The following is a 14,034-nucleotide window of genomic DNA, read 5'->3' as shown; positions in this document are numbered from 1 at the left end:
ACCAAAAAGCTCAAAAGTACAAAAGACAATCAAAGAGGTTCCAATTATTGATAAGAAACGTCTCGAAATTACAAGAGTACAGGATTCAAAACGCAAAGTACAAAATATAAAATTGTACGCAAGGACGTTCGAAAATCTGGAACCGGGACCGGAGTCAACTCTCAATGCTCGACGCAACGGACTAAAAATTACAAGTCAACTATGCACATAAATATAATATAATATTTAAATAATTCTTATAATTATTTAATATATTATATTATTTATAAAACGTCAGCACAAGGAAACAAGCAACATGTGAGCTCTCCCAGCTGGCCATGCGATCGCATGGCCAGGAAGAAGAAAGTCCATGCGATCGCATGGCATGAAAAGTCAGGCCACATCTCCTATAAATTCGCAGTTTGGTGAACCAAAATATCCATCTTTCTCTCTTCTCTCATATATACGTAAAATATATATATATAATTTATATTTTAATTTTAATTTTAATTATAATTCTAATAATAAGGGTATGTTAGCGAATATTGTAAGGGTGTAAGTCGAAATTCTGTCCGTGTAACGCTACGCTATTTTTAATCATTGTAAGTTATGTTCAACCTTTTTATATTAATGTCTCGTAGCTAAGTTATTATTATGCTTATTTAATCCGAAGTAATCATGATGTTGGGCTAATTACTAAAATTGGGTAATTGGGCTTTGTACCATAATTGGGGTTTGAACAAAAGAACGACACTTGTGGAAATTAGACTATGAGCTATTAATGGACTTTATATTTGTTTAACTAAATGATAGTTTGTTAATGTTAATATAAAGATTTACAATTGGGCGTCCTTATAAATTACCATATACACTCGATCGGACACGATGGGCGGGGTATTTATATGTACGAATAATCGTTCATTTAACCGGACACGGGAATGGATTAATAGCCACTAGAATAATTAAAACAGGGGTGAAATTACATTCAAGGGTAATTGGTGTAATTGCTAACAAAGTAGTAAAACCTTGGTTTACACGCAGTTGATAACCTGGTGTATTCATTAAACAAAGTATTAAAACCTTGTTACAATTCGAATCCCCAATTAGTTGGAATATTTAACTTCGGGTATAAGGATAATTTGACGAGGACACTCGCACTTTATATTTATGACTGATGGACTGTTATGGACAAAAACCAGACGGACATATTAAATAATCCAGGACAAAGGACAATTAACCCATGGGCATAAAACTAAAATCAACACGTCAAACATCATGATTACGGAAGTTTAAATAAGCATAATTCTTTTATTTCATATTTAATTTCCTTTATTTTATATTTAATTGCACTTCTAAATATCGCATTTTTATTATTATTGTATTTAATTGCACTTTTAATTATCGTACTTTTTAATTATCGCAAGTTTATTTTATCGCACTTTTATTATTCGCAATTTCATTATCGTTATTTACTTTATGCTTAATTTAAGTCTTGTATTTATTTTTAATATTTTACATTTGGTTTTAACTGCGACTAAAGTTTTAAAATCGACAAACCGGTCATTAAACGGTAAAAACCCCCCTTTATAATAATAATATTACTTATATATATATTTGTATTTTTATAAAAGTAAACTAATATAGCGTTAAGCTTTGTTTAAAGATTTTCCCTGTGGAACGAACCGGACTTACTAAAAACTACACTACTGTACGATTAGGAACACTGCCTATAAGTGTTGTAGCAAGGTTTAAGTATATCCATTCTATAAATAAATAAATATCTTGTGTAAAATTGTATCGTATTTAATAGTATTTCGCACTAAAAATAATACTATTTTGTATACACCCCCTACGACATCAATCATGGGCAAAGTAAATTTAATTAGTGGGTCGTTAGTGTTAGGCTTGTGGAGTTTATACAATTGGGCTTAGTGCTGGGCTATTATTTCACTAGACAACATTAAATAAAATTAAAACGGATAACAAGGTAGAAAAGTAGAAATGGAGGAACGGTTAAGGGAAATTTTGATTAAGCGAGAGGTCTCGGGTTCGAGCCAGGGCGGAGGCACTTTATTTTTTTTTTCGGAAGATTTTTCTTGAGGTAGTTATTATTATTATTATTATTATTATTATTATTATTATTATTATTATTATTATTATTACGATTATTATTATTATTATTATTATAATTATTACTAATATATGTATTAGTTTTATTATTATGATTAGGATTATTATTATTAAGTATTATTGGTATTAAGAAATTTTTATCAAAATTAGTATTTTTATTGTAAAAATAATACAACTTTTTTATTTTATTATTATCACAATCATTATTAAAATTTTTATATAATTTATTATTATTATTATCATTTTATTATCAAAACTATCATTATTAGCAAATAAATATTTTATATATAAAAATATACTTAATATATATACTATAATTATATTAATGTTTCATATAACTATATATAACAAACATATTATCTTTTTTATAACTAACTACTGATTTTAAAAATAATACTAATCATATATATATATATATATATATATATATATATATATATATATATATATATATATATATATATATATATATATATATATTAAAATAACTAAATGTATAGATATTAATTATTTTAAATATAAATATATACATAACATAATTTAAAATATAATATATATAAATAATGTATATATTTTTAAATAGAAAATTAGTATAAATTCTATATAACTACAAATATATATATATAATATATAGTTAATAAATAAAATTATGTGATTTACATTATATGTTTTAATAGATATACAAATGATATAGGTTCGTGAATCCGAGGCCAACCTTGTACTTGTTCAATGACGTCATATGTATTTTTACTACGAAATACAGTATTGTGAGTTTCATTTGTTCCCTTTTTAAATGCTTTTGAATTATATATTTTTGGGACTGAGAATATATGTGCTGCTTTTATAAATGCTTTACGAAATAGACACAAGTAATCGAAACTACATTCTATGGTTGGATTATGAATACCGAATATCACCCTTTTAGCTTGGTAGCCTAAGAATTAGGGAACAGACACCCTAATTGACGCGAATCCTAAAGGTAGATCTACGGGCACTAACTCCCCCCATACTGGAAAATGGTATACTTTAGTACTTCGAGTTATTAATACAGATGGATTTCTGTTTTGGGGATATTCTATATGCATTTTGTTAATGTCGGTTACCAGGTGTTTAATCCATAAGAATAAATTTTAAACACTTGCGAGTGTATGATTATTGAATAAATGAAATCTTGTGGTCTATTAAAATTATGGAAATGATTGATTATTATAAACTAATGAACTCACCAACCTTTTGGTTGACACTTTAAAGCATGTTTATTCTCGGGTATGAAAGAAATCTTCCGCTGTGCATTTGATCATTTTAGAGATATTACTTGGAGTCATTCATGGCATATTTCAAAAGACGTTGCATTCGAGTCATTGAGTTCATCAAGATCATTATTAAGTCATTGATAGTTTGATATAATATGAAATGGTATGCATGCTGGTCAGCTTTCGATGTAATGAAAGTTTGTCTTTTAAAAACGAATGCAATGTTTGTAAAATGTATCATATAGAGGTCAAGTACCTCGCGATGTAACCAAATGTAATGTATTCGTCCAGATGGATTAGGACGGGTCCTTTCATGTGGTGACGTCGAGACGTCGAGTACCACAAACACGTGGAATTGAATGTTACACGATGGTACAAATTTTTATGTTTGCCATACTCGTTTATTTTTAGATGATCGAATTTTACCTACTAATCTCATTGCTACTAGATGGGTGAAATGTATTCCCAGAAAAATTAATGTTTTCCTTTGGCGTGTGGCTTTAGATAGATTACCCAAACCAGTTTATTTATCTACAAGAGGGTTAGAATTCTTGGATGTGGGCTGTATTTTATGTTCATCAGGTAATGAATCGGCTAATCATATCTTATTTGGTTGTGATATTGCAACGGAGCTTTGGCGGAAATGTAGGATTTGGGTCAACATTTCTATGCCGATGTTTTCTAATTGGTTCGAGTTCGTCAAATGGTTTGATGGTGTGCAAGTGTTATTTCGAATAACAAGTTGTATTTGATAGTGGCATCCCTTCTTTGGATTATTTGGCAGTTCAGAAACAGCGTGGTTGAGACGCCCCGTACAAAATCAACGTGTACGGATCATTAACAACAGAATCATTACACGGTTACAACACTACATGCTGTTCTAAAACAAGTTTTGCATTCATGAAAAGATAACGTCTTTACCAACGTCAAATGTCTTACAAAAGATAACGTGCTTCTACGAATAGAAAGCATTAACATAGGTGCGTGACACAAAGGTCATTACAAAGCCATTGTTCAAATGTAACATAAGTTGTGAATGCAAAATAAAAGTTCCATGATTGAGACATCTCTAAACAATGCAGCGGACGTCTAACACAGCGAGTCTATAACAGCAAGTCTAACAGCGGAAGCAACAACGTCTAAGCATATGAGAAATAACATGCTTTAAAATGTCAACACGAATGTTGGTGAGCTATAGTTTTTGTAAACAACGATATAATGTAGACCACGAGATTTCGTATTCAAAACAGTATGAAAAGTATATGCTTGTCCGTGGGCACCCGGTAACTAACTTAACGTAAAATAAATATCACCCCCTAAAAGTATACTTGGAAAGTGCGTATGTTCTCGAAGTATTAAACACCCGTTAAATGCTAGCGCGACTAGCCCGAGTGGGGATTTCAAACCCTATGGATCCATATCTAAGATTCGCGTTCACCGGTTCAAAAACCAATGACTAAACGTTACCGTGCTAAGGGGAATCTTTGTGCCGTTATATCACCCACGCATATATAAAGTTAAGTACTCGTGTCTAGTATGTAAAGCATAAAAAGCGCATGTATTCTCAGTGCCAAAAATAGTAAAGTAGAAAGGGAGCTATAACTCACAGTGAATGTGCGGTAAAATCGATACGAAAATGTAAGCATGTAGTAAGTCAGTCCAAACAAGTAAGTTGGTCGATCCAAAAGGTTCTCAACCTAAGTCAATGGTTACTAAGTCAGTAAATCGTCCCCAAAAGTTTAAAAGTAAATAAGTTAAGTCTTAAGTATCATCATCGTCATCATCATACGTAAAAGATAAAGTAAGTTTTCAATAAGAATAGAGATCGAAACAAAGGGCTGACTTCGGACAGCTGCTACGACCTCTATACAAACTGAAATGATGCACGGCCAGTGGCCAAGGCTCCGTTTGTGAGTCCTCTTACCGCTGTCCAATTTTAGTATCTTAAATCGATGTTTTTTGACCGTGGCGATGGTTCAAGCACGAGTAGGTCAGAAATTTCAGCACGTCATTACGAAGGCGTAGTAATTTTCGGAAGGCTATAAATCCTAAACCATATATAGGATTTAGGTGAGTCTTAAATGAAAAGTCATCTACTCAAACTGAACTATCTGAAAATCAACTTTCCAGAAGTCCCAGGAGTCTGATCAGACCCTGAAAAACAGAAAATCTGGTGGGTTTCTTGGTGTTTGATGCTCATCACGGTTCTCATCCTTGATGCGTGTAAGCTTCAAGTGTACAACTCTTGATGTTTTAGCATCACTTTGACCAAGTTTCAACCATCAACACACCATGTCAAGACTAAGAAGAAATACAACTCACTTAAGAGTTTTAGATGGATGATGAACCAATGTTACATCATGTTCTTAGTCTCAACACAAATACAAGTTCTAAAATTTAAAGTTACAAACTTTGATTCAATTAAACAAGCAAGACCTTAAGTTACATAAATTTGATTAAACAAAGTAATGAAACCATAAGCTAGAAAGCTTGGATCCCTTAAAAATAATTATGAGATTTCAAAGCTAGAAAGCTTGAATCTTTTATGTCCTTGAAGATCTTTAAAGCAAAAAAGCTAGATCTTCAAGTTTCATGAAATTCATAAACACAAGTTTTGATCTTTTAACAAAAATAAAGTGATCTTAAGCTACAAAACTTAGATCCAACAAAGTAATGAAGATCCAAAGCTAGAAAGCTTGAATCTTTTATGTTCTTGAAGATCTTTAAAGCAAACAGCTAGATCTTCAAGTTTCATGAAGATCATAAACACAAGTTTTGATCTTTTAACAAAAATAAAGTGATCTTAAGCTATAAAGCTTAGATCCAACAAAGTAATGAAGATTCAAAGCTAGAAAGCTTGAATCTTTTATGTTCTTGAAGGATTCAAATCAAAGTTTGAATCTACAAGATATAACAAGATCAAAAAGCTAAAAAGCTTGATCTTATGATGATGATGATATCGTGATTAAGAAGAAAAAGTGAACAAGAAGAAAATTCAAGAACTTACAATTTTAGTTTGAGAAAGACTAGAGAGAAAATTAGAGAGCAAGTGTGTGTAAAAATGAGAATGACATGAAGTGTGAAATGAAGAATGAGGCTTGATATTTATAGTGGTGGAGGTGGTGCTTTGTGTCTCCAAAACCGTAGGCCAAGGGGGACAACTTTTGCTTTGCATGGTGGTGGTCTAAAGGTGGTGCTTGTTGTTGGGATCTAATGCAACATATGTAGTAATGGCTAACAAAAATGCTAGTATGTTGGCTCACCTAAATGGGTTTTTGTCTTACATTTTAATGGGTCATAATTCCATTAAAATTGGGCTAACTTAAAAGTCCATTAGCTAGAGTAGGGTGGGCTTAAGTCCATTAAGGTAAAGAGTCCATTAAGACTAACTAGTGTGCATTAGTAAAACACTAAGCGTAATTAAGCAACCAATAAGCCAAGTAATTGTTATTAATAAATAACAATTAGTATTACGTAGTCATAATATTCCAATTATGACAAAAGTTTAACGTGTAAAAAGTACATAGCTCGTTTTAAACGACAAGTGACACTAGCGATCGTAAAAGCATTCGAGAATCAAGTTAAGTGATTACGCACTTAATAACACGTTGTAAGATATTAACGAAAGTAATTAATCATGAATAAAGATCCCAGAGCATAAACTTGCTAAGTACGCACATATACGCAGATTCGTGAAAGTATATAGCACAAAAATATAAGTCGAAAAAGTCGGGTCGTTACATTGGTATTCTCTGGTGAAGATATGAAGAAACATCTTTTATTTGATTCTATTTATAATTATTCTTTTTCATGGTTTTCTAGTAGAGGTAAATGTAATATTTTTTGGAACGATTGACTTATAAAACTCGTGTAATTAGTTGGTTGTTTGCCCCTTTAGCAAATTGCTAGAGGATGTCTAGTTAGAAAAGATTTTTGATGTTAAAAAAAACTATATTCGCAAGACCGTCGAATCTAATAATAGAGCTACAATAGCTATAGTTTCTTTTCCGTGACTTCCTGAAATTAACACAGTGTTATAGTGTTATGAAGGGTTTTTTATTCATCACGTCCTATACGCCTCTAGTGGAACGTGATGGTATCCCATCACGTCTAAAATTGTGAACCTATCACACTTTTCATAACACCGAACATTAGCTTTTTAATTTTATTAATAACATTTTCTAACTTTTCATCAACACTTTTTGCTCTCAACTATCAATTTTAATTTAACACATCACCCGTCACTTTTCTATCACCACATCCCACTATTCATCCTTTTTCCATTATATTTGACACGTCATCGCCATCACCTTAAAAAATTCACTTCACATTGTCACGTCAATAAAATAACTACAATAGACTTTAATATTCATTTCATAAAGTTATCAGAAACCCGTTTAAATTAATAAATAATATTTCACATTATATAAAATATATATTAATGCGTGTTGACTATACTCACAAAAATAGGACAAAAACTATCAATTTGCTAACACACAAATGACAATGAGTCCCAATCATATATAGCTAGTCAAAAGTAAGTCTGATTCAATCATCAGAGAGTAATGTATTTATGAATTAAATTACGATTAATTAAACTATTTAGGGGGTAGGGGGTGTTCAAAGATGATATGATATAATTAAATGTGTAATAAAATAAAAAACGAAGAATGGTAAAAGGCACTGCTCACTCGAATGATCCTCTTTAACGTGGATTGCATGACAATTAAACTGATTATATTGTTAAAAAGGTATATAGTCTTATGACTACTGCCTTAATAATCACGAAATCTCGACTAGTAAGAATCAATCAGCTCTTGTTAATCTTTTCTTGCCAATCAACTATACATGACTGATGATCGTGAGACTCAACCCAGTTTTACTCTCGTAAAACCCAAATCACAACAATCTCCCAATTTCGATTACACAATTGTGAAGACTTTAATACCAACCAATCATCAGCAACACTTGCACACCGATATCTCATAAATAATTGTGTAATTGTCTAGATCATCAAAGGTGTTGAAGCACAAATCATGTGTTGCAAAATTAACTCTAGTTAATTGTAACATCCGTGTTACATCCGTCCCACATCGGTTGAAGAGGGGAACGAAGCATGCCTTATAAGGGTGTGGAGACCTTTCCTAGCATGACGCGTTTTGGGACCACAAGCGCAGCAGATCCCATGAGAACTCTGCAGTTAAGCGTGCTCAGGCGAGAGCACTACCGGGATGGGTGACCTCCTGGGAAAGTGCTCGTCGTGTTTGGTCGCTAAGAAAAATCCGTGCGCCTACGGGCAAAGCGGACAATATCATGCTACGGGGAACGTTTTACCTGGGGTGTTACAGTTGGCATCAGAGCTGGTATAACGCCGTCTATGTGTGGCGGGTTAGTCGTAAAGGAGGTTCTCACAGTGTTACCTGTGACCAAGCATTGGCTCTTACTCCTTGCGATCCCTTACGAGGGTTGGCAGTAGCCGAGAGGCAGGCCCTAAAATCAGTATCTGAGGTACACTCAGTGGTCACCAGGCGGTTAGCTGGGAAGGCACTGGGTGGGACGGTGGTTGTCCCCAACTGTACTTCAGATGGTATCAGAGCCAGGCCCCGGACCAAACGTGCACAGCGAGGACGCTGTGTCCCATTAGGGGGGAGGATTGTAACATCCGTGTTACATCCGTCCCACATCGGTTGAAGAGGGGAACGAAGCATGCCTTATAAGGGTGTGGAGACCTTTCCTAGCATGACGCGTTTTGGGACCACAAGCGCAGCAGATCCCATGAGAACTCTGCAGTTAAGCGTGCTCAGGCGAGAGCACTACCGGGATGGGTGACCTCCTGGGAAAGTGCTCGTCGTGTTTGGTCGCTAAGAAAAATCCGTGCGCCTACGGGCAAAGCGGACAATATCATGTTACGGGGAACATTTTACCTGGGGTGTTACATTAATCGCTCAACAATGTATGTGACTAGAGTAAAATATCAAATCCAAACAACGATGGTTCTTTGATTGAACACAACGCTCAAAATTCGAATCAACTTTATAAATCACATATATTAACAATCCACAATAAAAGGGTGCACAATCAAGTAAATAGACAAAATATTTAGCCTAACCTATTATAAGAAAGATGAATAGAATAATCAATAAAACGGGAATCATAATTTCAATGACAAAAGAAGAGATTCGAGAGTACCAATCGTTGAGTAGAATCAATCCCATAATATGATGTTTAACAAAGATTAAAAGATAATGAAATAAAGCTATAAACCCTAAAAATCGCCTACGGGGAGTGCTGAAAAAAATGATGATAAAATGATAAGTGTCCCTTCAAATGCCATAGTGTAGTCAACAAATCAGCAGAAAATAGCCACCGATGCGCCGCATCCATCAGGGATACGTTGCACCCCATATCATCAACATAAAAGTAGAGCTGGACACAAGGGCATCACGGAACATCATCAGAAGATGCGCCACATCCCTGTTTGGCAGCTAAAAAATGGACAACAGCACTTAAATTAAGAACTTATACCAAAATAACATCACCAAAGATTATATCATTCTCGACAAATGAAATATCAATATTCAAAACAATCATATCATGACGCCTTTACTTGATTAAAAGTACCAGATCTATCTTCTTAATGCATATATCTTCGTTGGATCTCAATTACGACTAAAAATCAACACCAAAACTCCAAGTAACCTTTCCGAAACAAAATCTTCAATATCACGAGCTAAAAGTCTTCATTAACATACGAAACCATGATCAAATAGGACCGATATTGCAACTAGATTGTATATGATTTGATCAATATCATGGACATTAATCAAAATGTTCTTTTTCTAAACGAACTATAACATTTTGCCTCAAAATTTCTTTTGTAAAAATGTCCTCGCGATTTTCAAGAGTCTTCTGTAATTTATGAATGGCGAGTGACCCATTTTTCATACCGCGACCTATAAACTTTGAAAGATCATATCATTTTACTTTTATCTCCAATTTAGTCATTGTTTTTATGAATTTGTGTATTTTTTGGAGATCTAGCTGTTAGAAAACTATACAAGTTTCAAAACTTATTAGAAATTCGACATCATGTTGCGATTTTCATTTAGTGTATAAAGGTGCGATTTGTGATTCGTGTTATCTGGTAAAACTAGTTAAAGGGTTTCATGCACTTTTAATTTATATTCTTGAACGAAGATATCCATGTCGAATGCTCTCATTTTTCACACACACACGCGTTAGGAAGAAAACCCAATTCGCGACGATGTTGGCAGTACCATCGAAGGTTGAGAAAACCACACAGAGACCTTTCCAAATCGCATTGATGTTGGCAGTGCCATCAAGGGTTCGAAACTCTTTGCTTTGAGTTAGATCCCACCCCCATACCACTCGAACCTGAATTTCATGTACTTTTAGTTAATATTGGTTGTAAATTTAACAAATTACAATTTTGAATATTACATAGAAAGTTATGAGCGGTTAAAGTTCGTTTAAAGGTCAAATTTAACATAAAAAACTGCAACCAAATCGGTGCTAAGATTAAAAAATTATGACATTTTAAACTTTTCAATAAATTAACCACAAATCATATTCGCAAATCACAAGGCCAAGTGGAAAATCGCAATTTCTTTTTTAATATTTGTGAAATGTATGGATTTCTTGTTCACTACCGAGAAATTCCATACGCTTCACAAATCACATAAAAGCGATATGTGGAGGCAATTTTACAACTAAATAAAATTTGATCGGATTATTATAATTCGTTTGAAAATAAGATATTTCTAACTATACTAAATTTAAAAATTGTGAAACGTAACTATAATATATTTTAGTTATTTATTTATATAAATACTTCTTTTTTGTGTGTTTTGGAAGTCATTAATTTTAACATACATTTTAATTTATTTTTTTCAACTAGCATTTTATTTTGTACTTTCTTAAAAGAAAATAATACGTAGGACGTCTTTTAATTTTTTTTACTTCGTATTTTATATAAGGTTCGTTTCAATCGTCAATGAGTGTATTGTAATTAGAAGCTTTTAAGGTATAAATTAAAATCATTTTCTAGTAACGCGTGAGCTTTAAATTCTAATAACTCGTTTTAATTAACATCCCTAAAAAAAATGGTATGTAGAAGAATGCACAAAGCCTCGGACTATGTTCTTGTTAATTCTCTAGCTTCTTGCTAGAGTTTTTTTTAATAAAATTATCGTTTTGAAAAAGAAATTTTTTTTCTTCAAAGAAAGTAATCCTTACACTAAAATTAATATATATTAAACATGTCATATTATGTGATATGGTATACCTAGTAGTATATAGTATATACTCATAGTATAGCATAGTGTACTATTTTTGTTTAATATGTTTAATAATGTCGTATAAAATGAATATTATTTCGTTTCAATATAATAGTCCATCATTTTTTTAGGTTGTTCTAAATTAATAATTTATTTTTGTAAAAAAGTAAAAATATGATAAAATTCTTTTAAACTTTTCTTTATGCATTTAAACATAAAATATAGGTAAAAAAAGTCAGTAATATTTATTTAAACAGTGTATATTTATTTGTCTAGACTATTAGAATTTTGACGCAGGGTGCTAGTTTACCAATAAAGACTTTATTTTTTATTTTATTTTATTTTTATTTTCAATTTGTAAGCAATTACGTCATACAAAAAAAATTATGAAAGTGGGTTTATTTATCTGATCCTTCATGTTATGACATAATACGAACTGGTTCCCAATTGTTATTAAATGTTCATTTTGGCCCTTGTACTTCGACTTCATTTTCTTTTCTCTCGGTCTTTCACACTTCTAAAGTCCAATACTCCAATTTCTATATAAATTTAAGTTTGCTTTTATGTATGAATTTTACATGTTGAGTAATAGGAGTGAAGGTGATGTTATTACAGTATTAATTTGGAGCGGTTTATGAATACACATTTTTTAGTTATATACGTTATATTTTAATTTAAATATACATTTATCCAAAATGATGTAACGTAGTTTTTACATATAAGATCGATTTTTTTTTTGTACAGAACACGACCAAACATTTTGTTACAAAACATTTGATAGTCGTTGTTATGTTTAGTATAACGTAGGTGTTAAGTTTATCAATTTTATTATTATTTTATATGTTGCACTGACAAACTTTGATTATACATTTGCATGTATTTGTTTGAAAATATAACTCATACATATACACTCATACTCCTTTTGCCCTAATTTCATTGTTCAATATTCTTTTTTGAATATCTCAATTAATTTAAAATTTATACATATACAATTATATTCTTTTCGTCACAATCATATTGTTCAATATTATTTTAGAATGTGTTAAATTAATTTTTTTAATGATGCCCTAAATTCATTGTCCTAAATTAAAAAGATTAGTAGTTATAATATGAACAATAGACAAAACATTCAAAAGAAAAATAAAATTAAAATACCCTGTTAAAATAAAATTACAGAATTACTTCTTAGTAAATGGTAAGTCCGTCCTTTATCGAATATGTTATTGTTATAGGTTTAGTCAGAAACTTTGAATCATTCATATTATGAGCATTCGACCTTATCATTCTATTTTTTTAACTCAAGTTTGTTCATTCATTCATATCAAAAGAGCTTTTAATTAACGCTTTGACTAATTTGATATATGCACATCTTTTGTCAACGCAAATATTCTAAAATTCTTGTTTTATATATATATATATATATATATATATATATATATATATATATATATATATATATATATATATATATATATATATATATATATATATATATACGTCAAACGTTATCAAATATGAGCATTTCAACCAAAGAGATTAGGGGGTTCAAGTCCCGTCATAAACATATTCATGAATAAATTCGTGTTGAGTGTGTGTTGTTGTTCTAAAAGATTTATTCAATCAGAACAAACCTGTGATGACCCGAAAAATTTCTACTAATTTAAACCAATTCTCTTTATGATTTAATATTATGTAAATATACATATATGTATGTATATATATATACTATAAGATGTACAAGTAAAAACGACTTTCCTACAGTAAAACATTAATTGCTACAGTAAAAATGAATTTGCTACAGTAAAACACTAAGTGCTACAGTGAAAACGAGTTTGCTACAGTGATTTGCTACAGTAAAACACTATTTGCTACAGTAAAACACTATTTGCTACAGTAAAACACTATTTGCTACAGTACACTATTTGCTACAGTAAACACTATTTGATGTCGACGAACTAGCAAACAAAAACGGAAAAGGCGGCCATGCGATCGCATGGCAAAAACACTGAAAACTCATGCGATCGCATGAGCTACAGTAAATCGAAAAGTAATATAAATACGCAGTTCGTTCGACGAATTTTTTTCAAATTAAACTCTCAATATTTATATTTATATTATAATTATAATTTTAAATTTAAGTTTAATAATAATAAGTTATATACGAGGGTGTTTTAATTCGGGTTTCAAACCGCTTTAAGCTAAGGAAATATTAGGTATTATTCGGGGTATTGTTCTTGAATCCAAGGCCAACCATACAGTCGTCTACCATCATTACGTCTACGCAATTTGCCTACAATATTGAATCGCAATATTGAACTGTGAGTTATAGTCTCCCTTTTTAAATGCTTTAAATATTTTTGGGCTGAGAATACATG

This window comes from Rutidosis leptorrhynchoides, chromosome 2, assembly GCF_046630445.1.
Source record: "Rutidosis leptorrhynchoides isolate AG116_Rl617_1_P2 chromosome 2, CSIRO_AGI_Rlap_v1, whole genome shotgun sequence".
Lineage (NCBI taxonomy): Eukaryota > Viridiplantae > Streptophyta > Magnoliopsida > Asterales > Asteraceae > Rutidosis > Rutidosis leptorrhynchoides.
Note: the sequence above shows the minus strand (reverse complement) of the source record.